Source organism: Polypterus senegalus, chromosome 3 (assembly GCF_016835505.1).
Source record: "Polypterus senegalus isolate Bchr_013 chromosome 3, ASM1683550v1, whole genome shotgun sequence".
In the NCBI taxonomy this organism is placed as follows: Eukaryota; Metazoa; Chordata; class Cladistia; order Polypteriformes; family Polypteridae; genus Polypterus; species Polypterus senegalus.
This window is the reverse complement of record NC_053156.1, coordinates 12,767,690-12,780,663: the sequence shown is the minus strand read 5'-3', so window position 1 is coordinate 12,780,663 and position 12,974 is coordinate 12,767,690.

Below are 12,974 nucleotides of genomic sequence, written 5' to 3'. Positions count from 1 at the left end.
CTGCCACTCAAGTGTGCATTCCCATGTGACAGTGTGACAATGAGAGCCTATTTGTCACTTGTTTGTTTAGCAAACAGCTAAGCTGTCCTAGTATCTCATCCAGACACTTCTTAAAGGTTGCTATAGGCTTCTGTCTCAAATGCATGTCTCGGTAACCTTGCTTAATCAGCTTTCAATCAAGCATTTAGCCACACCCATCCTGCTGACACTCAAGCATATAGCCCCACCCATTCAACTGAGGCTCAAGTGTCTAACTCCGCCCAGATGGCTGCCACTCAAGTGTCTAACCCCGCCCAAACTGCTGCCACTCAAGTGTCAAGCCCTGCCTAATCAAGCCCAGAGCTCAGATGCCCTATCTCTTATCCACATCCTTCTTTGAGGTGGTCAAGGATTCTGCTGCAATTCCATGGCTCGGTAGTTTATTCATTCATCTGGCCCCGCCCTTATCAGCTGCCACTCAAGCAACTAGCCTCATCCAGACAGCTGCCACTCAAGTGTCTAACCCTGCCCAGACAGCTGCCACTCAAGTGTCTAACCCCGCCCAGACAGCTGCCACGCAAGTGTCTAGCCCCACCCAGACTGCTGCTGCTCACAAACATAAGAAACTAAGACACACGAGAGGAGAGCATTCAGTGCATTTGTCTCGTTTGTTTAGCTAAAACACGAGACGTCCCAGCATCTCATCCAGATTCATTTCATTTGCCCTTTTTCATCTTTTCTGCACGTTGCTTAGACAATGAAAATGTGCCAACCTATGCCCCCCAAGTCCTCTTCATGGGTTGCTTCCTGTAGCTCAGTGTCTCCCATCTTGTATTTATAATTGATGTTCCTGTTGCCCCCATGCCGCACCTTCTACTTTATTTTCCAGCTGAGTTTGTCCAGTTCTGGAGCATCTGCAGGTCTTCCTGAATTCTTTTTGCTGCCTTCTCAGTGTCTGCCATTCCTACAATTTCAGTGTCATCTGTAAATTTCCATCCATCCATCCATCCATCCATCCTCTTCCGCTTATCCGAGGTCGGGTCGCGGGGGCAGCAGCAAGCAGAGAGGCCCAGACTTCCCTCTCCCGGCCACTTCTTCCAGCTCTTCGGGAGAATCCCAAAGGCGTTCCCAGGCCAGCCGGGAGACATAGTCCCTCCAGCGTGTCCTGGGTCTTCCCCGGGGCCTCCTCCCGGTTGGGCGTGCCCGGAACACCTCACCAGGGAGGCGTCCAGGAGGCATCCTGATCAGATGCCCGAGCCACCTCATCTGACTCCTCTCGATGCGGAGGAGCAGTGGCTCTACTCTGAGCCCCTCCCGGATGACTGAGCTTCTCACCCTATCTTTAAGGGAAAGCCCAGACACCCTGCGGAGGAAACTCATTTCAGCCGCTTGTATTCGCGATCTCGTTCTTTCGGTCACTACCCATAGCTCATGACCATAGGTGAGGGTAGGAGCGTAGATCGACTGGTAAATTGAGAGCTTTGCCTTACGGCTCAGCTCCTTTTTCACCACGACAGACCGATGCAGAGCCCGCATCACTGCGGATGCCGCACCGATCCGCCTGTCGATCTCACGCTCCATTCTTCCCTCACTCGTGAACAAGACCCCGAGATACTTGAACTCCTCCACTTGGGGCAGGATCTCTCCCCCAACCCTGAGAGGGCACTCCACCCTTTTCCGGCTGAGGACCATGCTCTCGGATTTGGAGGTGCTGATTCTCATCCCAGCCGCTTCACACTCAGCTGCGAACCGATCCAGAGAGCTGAAGATCACGGCCTGATGAAGCAAACAGGACAACATCATCTGCAAAAGCAGTGACCCAATCCTGAGTCCACCAAACCGGACCCCTTCAACACCCTGGCTGCGCCTAGAAATTCTGTCCATAAAAGTTATGAACAGAATGGTGACAAAGGGCAGCCCTGGCGGAGTCCAACTCTCACTGGAAGCGGGCTCGACTTACTGCGGCAATGCGGACCAAGCTCTGACACGGTTGTACAGAGACCGAACAGCTCTTATCAGGGGTCCGGTACCCCATACTCCCGAGCACCCCCACAGGATTCCCGAGGGACACGGTCGAATGCCTTTTCCAAGTCCACAAAACACATGTAGACCGGTCGGGCAAACTCCCATGCACCCTCCAGGACTCTGCTAAGGGTGAAGAGCTGGTCCACTGTTCCGACCAGGACTAAAACCACACTGTTCCTCCTGAATCCGAGGTTCACTATCCGACGGACCCTCCTCTCCAGAACCCCGAATAGACTTTTCCAGGGAGGCTGAGGAGTGTGATCCCTCTATAGTTGGAACACACCCTCCGGTCCCCTTTTAAAGAGGGGACCACCACCCGGTCTGCCAATCCAGAGGCACTGTCCCGATGTCCATGCGATGTTGCAGAGGCGTGTCAACCAAGACAGTCCTACAACATCCAGAGCCTTAAGGAACTCGGTATCTCATCCACCCCGGGCCCTGCCACCAAGGAGTTTTTGACCACCTCGGTGACTTCAGTCCCAGAGATGGGAGAGCCCACCTCAGAGTCCCCAGGCTCTGCTTCCTCATGGAAGGCATGTTAGTGGGATTGAGGAGGTCTTGAAGTACTCCTCCCACCGACCCACAGCGTCCGAAGTGAGGTCAGCAGCGCACCATCCCCACCATATACGGTGTTGACACTGCACTGCTTCCCCCTCCTGAGGCGCCGGACGGTGGACCAGAATCTCCTCGAAGCCGTCCGAAAGTCGTTCTCCATGGCCTCTCCAAACTCCTCCCATGCCCGAGTTTTGCCTCAGCAACAACGAAGCAGCGTTCGCTTGGCCTGCGGTACCTATCAGCTGCCTCCAGAGACCCACAGGACAAAAAGTCCTATAGGACTCCTTCTTCAGCTTGACGGCATCCCTCACGCGGTGTCCACCAGCGGGTTGGGGATTGCCGCCACGACAGGCACCGACCACCTTGCGGCCACAGCTCCGGTCAGCCGCCTCAACAATAGAGGCACGGAACATGGCCCATTCGGACTCAATGTCCCCACCTCCCTCGGGGCGTGGTTGAAGTTCTGCGGAGGTGGGAGTTGAAGCTACTTCTGACAGGGGACTCTGCCAGCCGTTCCCAGCAGACCCTCACAACACGTTTGGGCCTACCAGGTCTGACCGGCATCTTCCCCACCATGAAGCCAACTCACCACCAGGTGGTGATCAGTTGACAGCTCCGCCCCTCTCTTCACCCGAGTGTCCAAGACATATGGCCGCAAGTCCGGCGACACGACCACAAAGTCGATCATCGACCTGAGGCCTAGGGTGTCCTGGTGCCAAGTGCACATATGAACACCCTTATGCTTGAACATGGTGTTCGTTATGGACAATCCATGACGAGCACAGAAGTCCATAACAAAACACCGCTCGGGTTCAGATCGGGGCCATTCCTCCCAATCACGCCCTTCCAGGTCTCACTGTCATTGCCCGTGAGCATTGAAGTCTCCCAGCAAAACGAGGGAATCCCAGAAGGTATGCCCTCTAGCAACCCCTCAGAGACTCCAAAAGGGTGGATACTCCAAACTGCTGTTGGCATACGCACAAACAACAGTCAGGACCCTTCCCCCCACCCGAAGGCGGAGGGAGGCCACCCTCTCGTCCACCGGGGTAAACCCCAATGCACAGGCTCCAAGTCGGGGGGCAATAAGTATGCCCACACCTGCTCGGCGCCTCTCACCGGGGGCAACTCCAGAGTGGTAGAGAGTCCAGCCCCTCTCAAGGAGATTGGTTCCAGAGTCCAAGCTGTGCGTCGAGGTGAGTCCGACTATATCTAGCGGAACCTCTCACCTCGCGCACTAGCTCAGGCTCCTTCCCTTCAGAGGTGACATTCCACGTCCCAAGAGCCAGTTTCTGTAGCCGAGGGTCAGACCGCCAAGGTCCCCGCCTTCGGCCACCACCCAACTCACACTGCACCCAACCTCCTTGGCCCCTCCCATAGGTGGTGAGCCCATGGGGAGGAGGACCCACGTTACCTCTTCATCTCGCCATCGAGCCCCACCTCCAGGCCTGGCTCCAGAGGGGGGCCCCGGTGACCCGCGTCCGGGCAAGGGAAAACGTTGTCCAAAGTTTTTGCTCTTCATCGGAGGTTTGTTGAACCGCTCTTTGTCTCATCCCTCACCTAGGACCAGTTTGCCTTGGGTGGCCCTACCAGGGGCATAAAGCCCCGGACAACATAGCTCCTACGATCATTGGGACACGCAAACCCCTCCACCACGATAAGGTGACGGTTCAAGGAGGAGACTGTAAATTTTAAGAGGTCACTAACTACACTTGAATTAAAGTCATTAATGTAAATCCTAAAAAGTAAGGCGGGTCCAAAGGCTGCATTAAGACCCCCACAGCCCCTGGGTGACTTTGCTCCTTAACAGGCAGTTGATTGTAGTTTTAATAACGCAGCCCGCAGACATCATCATTTTTTTAATAAGGCGCCGTATTTCTCGCTCTTGATTTTGGCGTGCAAGCACTTGTCTCTTTCACCGAGTGATTGGTTGTCCCCCCAGGGTCATTTTGGCCCACGAATACTCCATCGTTTTATCTTTGTCAGTCCCCCTTGGTCATTTTAGTCTGAGGATTGACAATTTTGGCCTGCAGATACTCTGTCGTTTATTGGGTTATTGGTAAAATGGCCCCTTGCCGTCACGGGGGTCCCCAAAACGCCCTGACAGATTTTGGTGTGAGACTTGTTCACTTTATCACACCCTAGTGGGGAAAAGGGGTTAATGTCGATCGGCAGATTATTGAATGATTTATCAAGTGGTTGGTGTCACCCAGGGTCATTGTGACTTGTGCCTGCTCGATTGTTTATTTCATCCAGCTAGGGGGTCCCCATTTGTCATTTCAGCGCTTGAAGGCGTCGTCATTTCATTTACCTTGTAGATCTGCCCCCACCTGGGAGACCCCACTTCGCTGTCCTCTTCGCCTCCTGGCGCTTACCCAGTCCTGGAGGTCACCACTGATGCCTAAGCTGCTCTTTATTGGTAGCACAACACAACCTTACACTTTAAATATGACTAACAATATGAACTATAAGCTGCACGTCTGCACATTTCACGTCAGGAATGGAAAAAACTCACAAACGTCAAAGACTTCTGAAGAGAACTGACTGCTAGGTGAACACAGAACAAATATGGCGGTCTGAGCAGATAAATGACCTCACTTATGCTGTATAGTCTGACGTCTGTCAAGGCAGAGCAAGCAGGGGGTCTCGGCTGAGGTGGGACATGGCCCAAACATGAACACACAAAGGGTCCCGGGTGCAAATAAAGGATGGCTTATTCACCCGTAGTATTCCTTCCACAATACCACAAAGTAGCACAAAAGCACAGGTGTCTCTCTCCAATACCCAAAATCTCTTCTCCTTCCAACTCTCACCACCGCCACTGCTCTCCTCCAGTCGAGTGTCGCCTTCCTTCCTCCCAGCTCTGGCTCTGTCTGAGAGGCGGAGTTCAGTCATCAGGAGGAGGGACTTCGATGCCGCCTTCTGCGGAGCAAGGAATTATGGGTAGCAGGAAGAAAGAGAAAGCGTGCCCGTTGTTCCCACTGTCAGTTTAAGTCTTTGCACTTCCGATATTCAGAAGTGGTGTGCGTCAAACGAAGCAACATAAGTATTGTTCATTTGTCTGTAACGGTCGTCTGGAATATGTGTGTGTTCCCTGTAAGTTTGTCCTTTTTCCCATTCCTGTGTTTTGTGGAATGCCTTAATTTGTAACAGGGGGAGGGGAGCACCAGTCTTGGAGGGCCAACAGACTGTATGGGGAGGAGCCATCAGTATGTAAATGGGTGGCGGGAAAAAAGAGACAAAGAAAGCACAGAGCCAGGAGAGAGATGAACGCCATCACAGAAGAAGGCAAGAGGGAAAGGATTGACTCCTCATGGATAACGTCAGATGAACCCGGGTTTATTTCCAGACAAATTATTTTTACTCTCTGGTGAAAGTTATTCGGGAGAGGACCTGAAGGCCCATGCACAAGGAATGCTTAATCTGTACGTTTCCCGGAATAGGAGGTATAAGTAAAGTTAGACCTCTTATATCACTGAAAGATGCTGAGAAATTAGTTCACGTGTTTGTTTTCAGTCGACTAGATTACTGTAACGCACTCCTCTCAGGACCACCCAAAAAAGACATCAATCAACTGCAACGAGTGCAGAATGCAGCTGCTAGAATCCTAACTAGGAAAAGAAAATCTGAGCACATCACACCAGTCTTAGCGTCACTACACTGGTTACCTGTGTCATTCAGAATTGACTTTAAAATTCTGCTTATGGTTTATAAAGCCTTAAATAATCTCGCCCCATCTTATATATCGGAATGTCTGACACCTTATATTCCAAATCGTAACCTCAGATCCTCAAATGAGTGTCTCCTTAGAATTCCAAGAACAAAACTTAAAAGAAGTGGTGAGGCGGGCGGCCTTCTGCTGCTGTGCACCTAAAATCTGGAATAGCCTGCAAATAGGAATTCGCCAGGCTGATACAGTGGAGCACTTTAAAACACTGCTGACAACACATTACTTTAACATGGCCTTTTCATTTTAATCTTAATTTAACTTAATCCTGATACTCTGTATGTTCAATTCATCATAACAACTATTCATGGTGGCTCTAAAATCGGTACTGACCCCTACTCTCTTTTCTGTTTCTTTTTCTGGCTTCTTTGTGGTGGTGGCCTGCGCCACCTCCACCTACTCAAAGCTTCATGATGCTCCAACAATGATGGACGGATTAAAAGGAAGAAGTCTACGTGACCATCATCATCATCAAGCCCTTCCGTGAGAACCCTAAATCCAAAGAGGACTGTTTCATTTATGTTAGGTAGAATGTCCAGAGGGACTGGGCGGTATCATGGTCTGGAATCCTACAGATTTTATTTTTCTCCAGCCGTCTGGAGTTTTTTTTGTTTTTTCTGTCCCCCCTGGCCATTGAACCTTACTCTTATTCGATGTTAATGTTGATTTATTTTGTTTTATAATTGTGTCTTTCATTTTTCTATTCTTTAATATGTAAAGCACTTTGAGCTACTGTTTGTATGAAAATGTGCTATAGAAATAAATGTTGTTGTTGTTGTTGTTGTATGGTCAGCGCCTCATTCCCCACCGCAGACTGAGCTCAACGGTGCCGTACAGATAAGAAGTAAAGTACTGTAAATCCATTGTTTTTGGTTTGTTTTGTTTCCCTTGCTTGTGGTGGGCTGGCGCCCTGCCCGGGGTTTGTTTCCTGCCTTGCGCCCTGTGTTGGCTGGGATTGGCTCCAGCAAACCCCCGTGACCCTGTAGTTAGGATATAACGGGTTGGATAATGGATGGATGGATGGATGTTTCCCTTTCTCAAATCTCTACTAGTAATGTATGGTTTTAAGTGTTTTGTGCCGTGATCGTGTTGGGAGGGAAGCGCTGCAGCGTGATATTATGTATGTAAGGTTTATTTGTTACATTGTCTTACAATAATCATTTTTTACTTGACCCTGCTTTCACTGGTGTGTCTCTATACTTGAAGTGGTGTAAGTAGGAAAGTAGTGCTGGTCACTCGCGCCCCGGATTATTTATTTCCTTTTTCCTTTGCTGCCTCTCAAGGAGGGCAGCGCATATTATAATCGTGCCGGATCTGAGAGCGGTACATGTTTTTGTCCGTGTTAAATTGTTTGATTATATATGTCTCTCTAGTATAATAGAAAATCTTAAGAGAGATGAGACTACTGCAAAGAGATTTCTTCAAGTCCCGCCCTCCTCTCCACCATTTCCGGTTCACGGCCCACGGCTGCAGTCCTCTCACCTCTCACTGGTGTGAATGCTTTTGACAGACACAGTTCCTGCACTCTGAGCTCTTATACATTTTTACGTTTTCCTCACTTTAGGTTCCCAATCAAAGAAGGCGTATTATGTCCAAATCTTATTGAAGAATTTCATCCAGAAGGGATATCAACAGAAGAAATGAGTACACGGGCAATCCTAGCACGAGAAATGAAGTCAAAAGAATTAACGTGAAAATTGTCGATTGGTTACACGGCAGATTAGTTAAATGCGTATCGATAGACTCTGCTGAAACAGTTGGTGGTGATGGTGAGGAAGATGAAAACATCAACTTACAATATCATGAAGAATATCTACAACCGTTAACACCGTCTGGTCTTCCACTGGTCAAATTACTGTTGAAAGAAGGACGCATCGTAATGTAATTGCGTAATTGATGTCTGAGTGATGAGCTATGCAATACGACAAGATTAGTTGTGTTCAAAATTGGTCGAACAATTCTGACACGTCAAATGTTAACAGGCGACAAGAAAGGTAATGCAGTCCATCTAACACGAGACACCAAAGGAGATCTCGATATGCCATTCGTATTAAAACGTTTACAGTTTCCTGTTAGAATAACTTTTGCTATGACAATTGAGAAATCACAGGGACAAACATTCGAACAAGTCGCTTTATTTATTAGAGAGAAAGAAATTCTGAATGAAATTCACTCCCAGGCAGTTGTCATGATGTAAGTCCAAACACAGAATCAAAATTCAATGCGATATTGACGAAAATGTAATTTAAAATATTGTTTTTACTGAAGTTTTACAGTAAAAGTGTAGGTTTAAAAAGTATTTCCGTGTTCATTTCAATGTCAAACAGAACGAAAATGTATAATGCAACAAATGACCTCTAATGCAACATGAATCATAATTTTCTTTCAATTTATTACATTTGACTATTTTTTACTGTGGCTAAATACTCACTGTAATGTAAAACAGTTCTATTATGCATATGTAACAATGGAAAATAACATGGAAATAACAATCTGTTTAAATTAACATGCGAGCAGCAGGGCCGTGAAGTGGCTAATGTGTAGGGCCCGCCCAGGGGGTTGGCAAGAAAATCAAGCAGGGGGCAGAGCCCCCTAGTTTATCTTCCTCTTCTTTCGGCTGCTCCCGTTAGGGGTCGCCATAGCGGGTCAGCTTCTTCCAAATCTTCCTGTCCTCGTCATCTTGTTCTGTCACACCCATCACCTGCATGTCCTCTCTAACCACATCCATAAACCTTCTCTTAGGTCTTCCTCTTTTCCTCTTCCCTCACAGCTCTATCCTTAAGATCCTTCTCCCAATATACCCAGCATCTCTCATCTGCTCAGGTCCAAAACAACGCCATCTCGCCTCTCTGACTTTGTCTCCCAACTGTCCCAACTGAGCTGACCATCTAATGTCCTCTTTTCTATTCCTCTCCATCCTCGTCACACCCAATGCCAATCTTACCATCTTTAACTCTGCCACCTCCAGCTCTGTCTCCTGTGCCACCGTCTCCAACCCATATAACACAGCTGGTCTCACTACCGTCCTGTAGACCTTCCCTTTGACTCTCGCTGATACCCGTCTGTCACCAATCACTCCTGACACTCTTCTCCACTCTGCCTGCACTCTCTTCTTCACTTCTCTTCCACACTCCCCATTACTCTCTACTGTTGATCCCAGGTATTTAAACTCATCCACCTTCGCCAACTCTACTCCCTCATCCTCACCATTCCACTGACCTCCCTCTCATTCACACACATGTTTTCTGTCATGGTGGTCCTACTGACCTTCATTCCTCTCCTCTCATCTCATATCTCCACCTCTCCAGGGTCTCCTCATCCTGCTCCCTACTCTCTCTACAGATCACAATGTCATCAGCAAACATCACAGTCCACGGGGACTCCTGTCTAATCTCGTCTGTCTACCTGTCCATCACCATTACCAATAAGAAAGGACTCAGAGCCGATCCCTGATGTAATCCCACCTCCATTACTCCTACCGCAGACCTCTCCACGGTCACACGTCCCTCGTTCATATCCTGTACAACTCTTATGTACTTCTCTGCCACTTCTGACCTCCTCATACAATACCACAGCTCCTCTCAGTCACCCTGTCATTTGCTTTCTCCAGGTCCACAAAGACCCAATGCAACTCCTTCTGTTCTTCTCTAAACTTCTCCATCAACATCCTCAGAGCAAACATCACATCTGTGGTGCTCTTTCTTGGCATGAAACCATCCTGCTGCTCACTGATCATCACCTCACTTCATATCTCAGTTTCCACTACTGTTTCCCATAACTTCATGCTGTGGCTCATCAATTTTATCCCCCTGTAGTTACTGCAGTCCTGCACATCCCCCTTATTCTTAAATATCGGCCCACCAGTACACTTCTTCTCCACTCCTCAACATCCTCTCACTTTCCAAGATTTTATTAAACAATCAGGTTAAAAACTCCACTGCCATCTCTCCTAAACACCTCCATGCTCCTACAGTTATCATCTGGACCAACGGCTTTTCCATTTTTCATCCTCTTCCTCGCTCTCCTTACTTCCTCCTTGCTTATCCGTTACACTTCCTGATTCACTATCTCCACATCATCCAACCTCTTCTCTCTCTCTTATTCTCTTCATTGATCAGCCTCTCAAAGTCCTCTTTCCATCTGCTCCACACACTCTCCTCACTTGTGAGTTTGTTTCCATCTTAATCCTTTGTCACCCTAACCTGCTGCTCATCTTTCCCAGCTCAGCCCATCTCTGTAGCCCACCGGTCCTTTTCTCCCTCCTTAGTGTCCAACCTCTCATACAACTCATCATACGTCTTTTCTTTATCCTTCGCCACCTCTCTCTTCACCTTGCGCCTTATCTCCTTGTAGTCTTGTCTACTTTCTGCATCTCTCTGACTATCCCACTTCTTCTTCACCATCCTCTTCCTCGGTATACTCTCCTGTATTTCCTCATTCCACCACCAGGTTTCCTTTTCCTCCTTCCTCTGTCCAGATGTCACACCAAACCCCTTCTTGCTGTCACCCTTACTACTTCTGCTGTAGTCACCCAGCTGTCTTCACTGCCATCCAGTGCCCGTCTCACCTCCTCCCTAAACTCAACCTTGCAGTCTTCCTTTGTCAACTTCCACCATTTGATCCTTGGCTCTGTCCTCACTCTCTTCCTCTTCTTGATCTCCAACGTCATCCTACAGACCACCATCCTATGCTGCTTAACTACACTTTCCCCTGCCACCGCTTTGCAGTCTTCTGTCTCCTTCAGATTGACTCTTCTTCATTGTATGTCACCCTGTGTTAAAATGCATATTCACCACAGCCATGTCCATCCTTTTGGCAAAATCCACTATCCTCTGACCTTCAGTCCTCTCCTTGACGCCATACATACCCATCACCTCCTTGCCTCCACTGTTCCCTTCAGCAACATGTCCATTGAAATCTGTTCCAATCACCACTTTCTGTCCATCACCTCATCCAAGTCACTCCAGAAATCTTCTTTCTCCTCCATCGCACACCCAACCTGTGGTGCGTATGCACTAATAACATTCATTGTCACACCTCCAACTTCCATCTTCATCATCCTCACTCTGTCTGACACTCTTTTCACCTCCAAACACTCTTGACGTGCTGTTCCTTCAGAATAACTCCTACTCCATTTCTCCTCCCATCCACACCATGATAGACCAGTTAGAATCCACCTCTGATCCACCAGGTCTTCCTCTCCTTCCATGTAGTCTCACAATATGTCAACCTTCCTTCTCTCCATCATATCTGCCAACTCTCTCCCCTTACCAGTCATACTGCCAACATTCAAAGGTCCTACCCTCAGTTCCACTCTCTTTACCTTCCTCCTCTCCTCCTGCCTCCAGACTTGTCTCCCCCCTCTTCTTCTTCTTCTTCTTCTTCGGCCAACAGTAGCCCAATTTTCTCCAGCACCTTGTTGGCTAACAGTACTGGTGGCAGTCGTTGTTAACCCGGGGCTCAACCGATCCGGTATGGAAATTTGTATTGTTGTCCGCATATTTGATTTGGCAAAATTTTACACCGGATGCCCTTTCTGATGTAACCCAAGTTTATTCGGGCTTGGGACCACCATGAAGAACCAGACTGGTTTGTGCCTCCCCTGTGGCTGAGCCCCCTAGTTTATCTAATAACTACAATTATCTAAGAACCAATGAGTTATTCCCTTGTTAAAGTTAAGTGAGTAAAGAACCAGAAAGTAATGATGTATATTTTTGAGAACTTTAATTGACAATGCAGTTCTTATAAGACACTGTTAACTCAGAATACTTAATGTATTACAGTTTTTCTCGATTGGTTTGGCTCATTTCTTGAAACCGAGATGACATTCTCAAAATAACATGGACAGATCTCCAAACCACCTTGCAAATGTTCACAACAGAATGGCATTTCTCATTGATTTCATCAAATTGCAAATGCCTTAGTACATGTCTCAAGTGTCTCAGTGCATCTTTGCAAATGGTTAAGTACAAGTAGCCTGCAGTTAGCACAATAAGCCCACATTTAGCACATTTTCCAAATAAATAGATCTTGCTGATCTAAACTGATTAGTTGATTCTCAGTCTAATGGTTGTTCTCTCCAAAACATGTCAGCATGATTTCATCGTGTAAGTCATCATATGCACAATAGTCTGTTCAATTGTCAAAATTAGTCAAGAACATAATACCATGAACACCATATATGAATTTCTTGGAACATTTGATAAATTCATGACAGTAATTGACAATCAGGTGAAATTAGAACTTGACCAACGAAGGAGGAGTTTCCCACATCTCAGATGACCAACCAAACAGTTTGTTTAGTTACCTGACAGGTGCTGTCTATTGTTGTGAATGCTGCCAAACGTGTATATATAGAGCTTGGCTAGGGCCAGTACCATTTGAACATGGAGGTACCTCACCAAGTAAATCAAGAAGGGCAACCTCCTGCTCGAGGAAGAAGAGGAGGAGGAGGAGGAGGAGGAGGAGGAGGAGGAAGAGGAAGAGGAAGAGGAAGAGGAAGAGGAAGAGAAGAAGAGGAAGAGGAAGAGGAAGAGGCGGAGGAGGAGGAGGAGGAGGAGGAGTGAGGATGCGTGGTGGTGGAATAGGGGGAAGAGGCCGAGGAGCACGAAGACACCATGCTGTCCCGGATGAGATTCGGGCCACAATTGTAGACCATGTGGTTAACCATCGCCTGACAATGGCAGAGGCT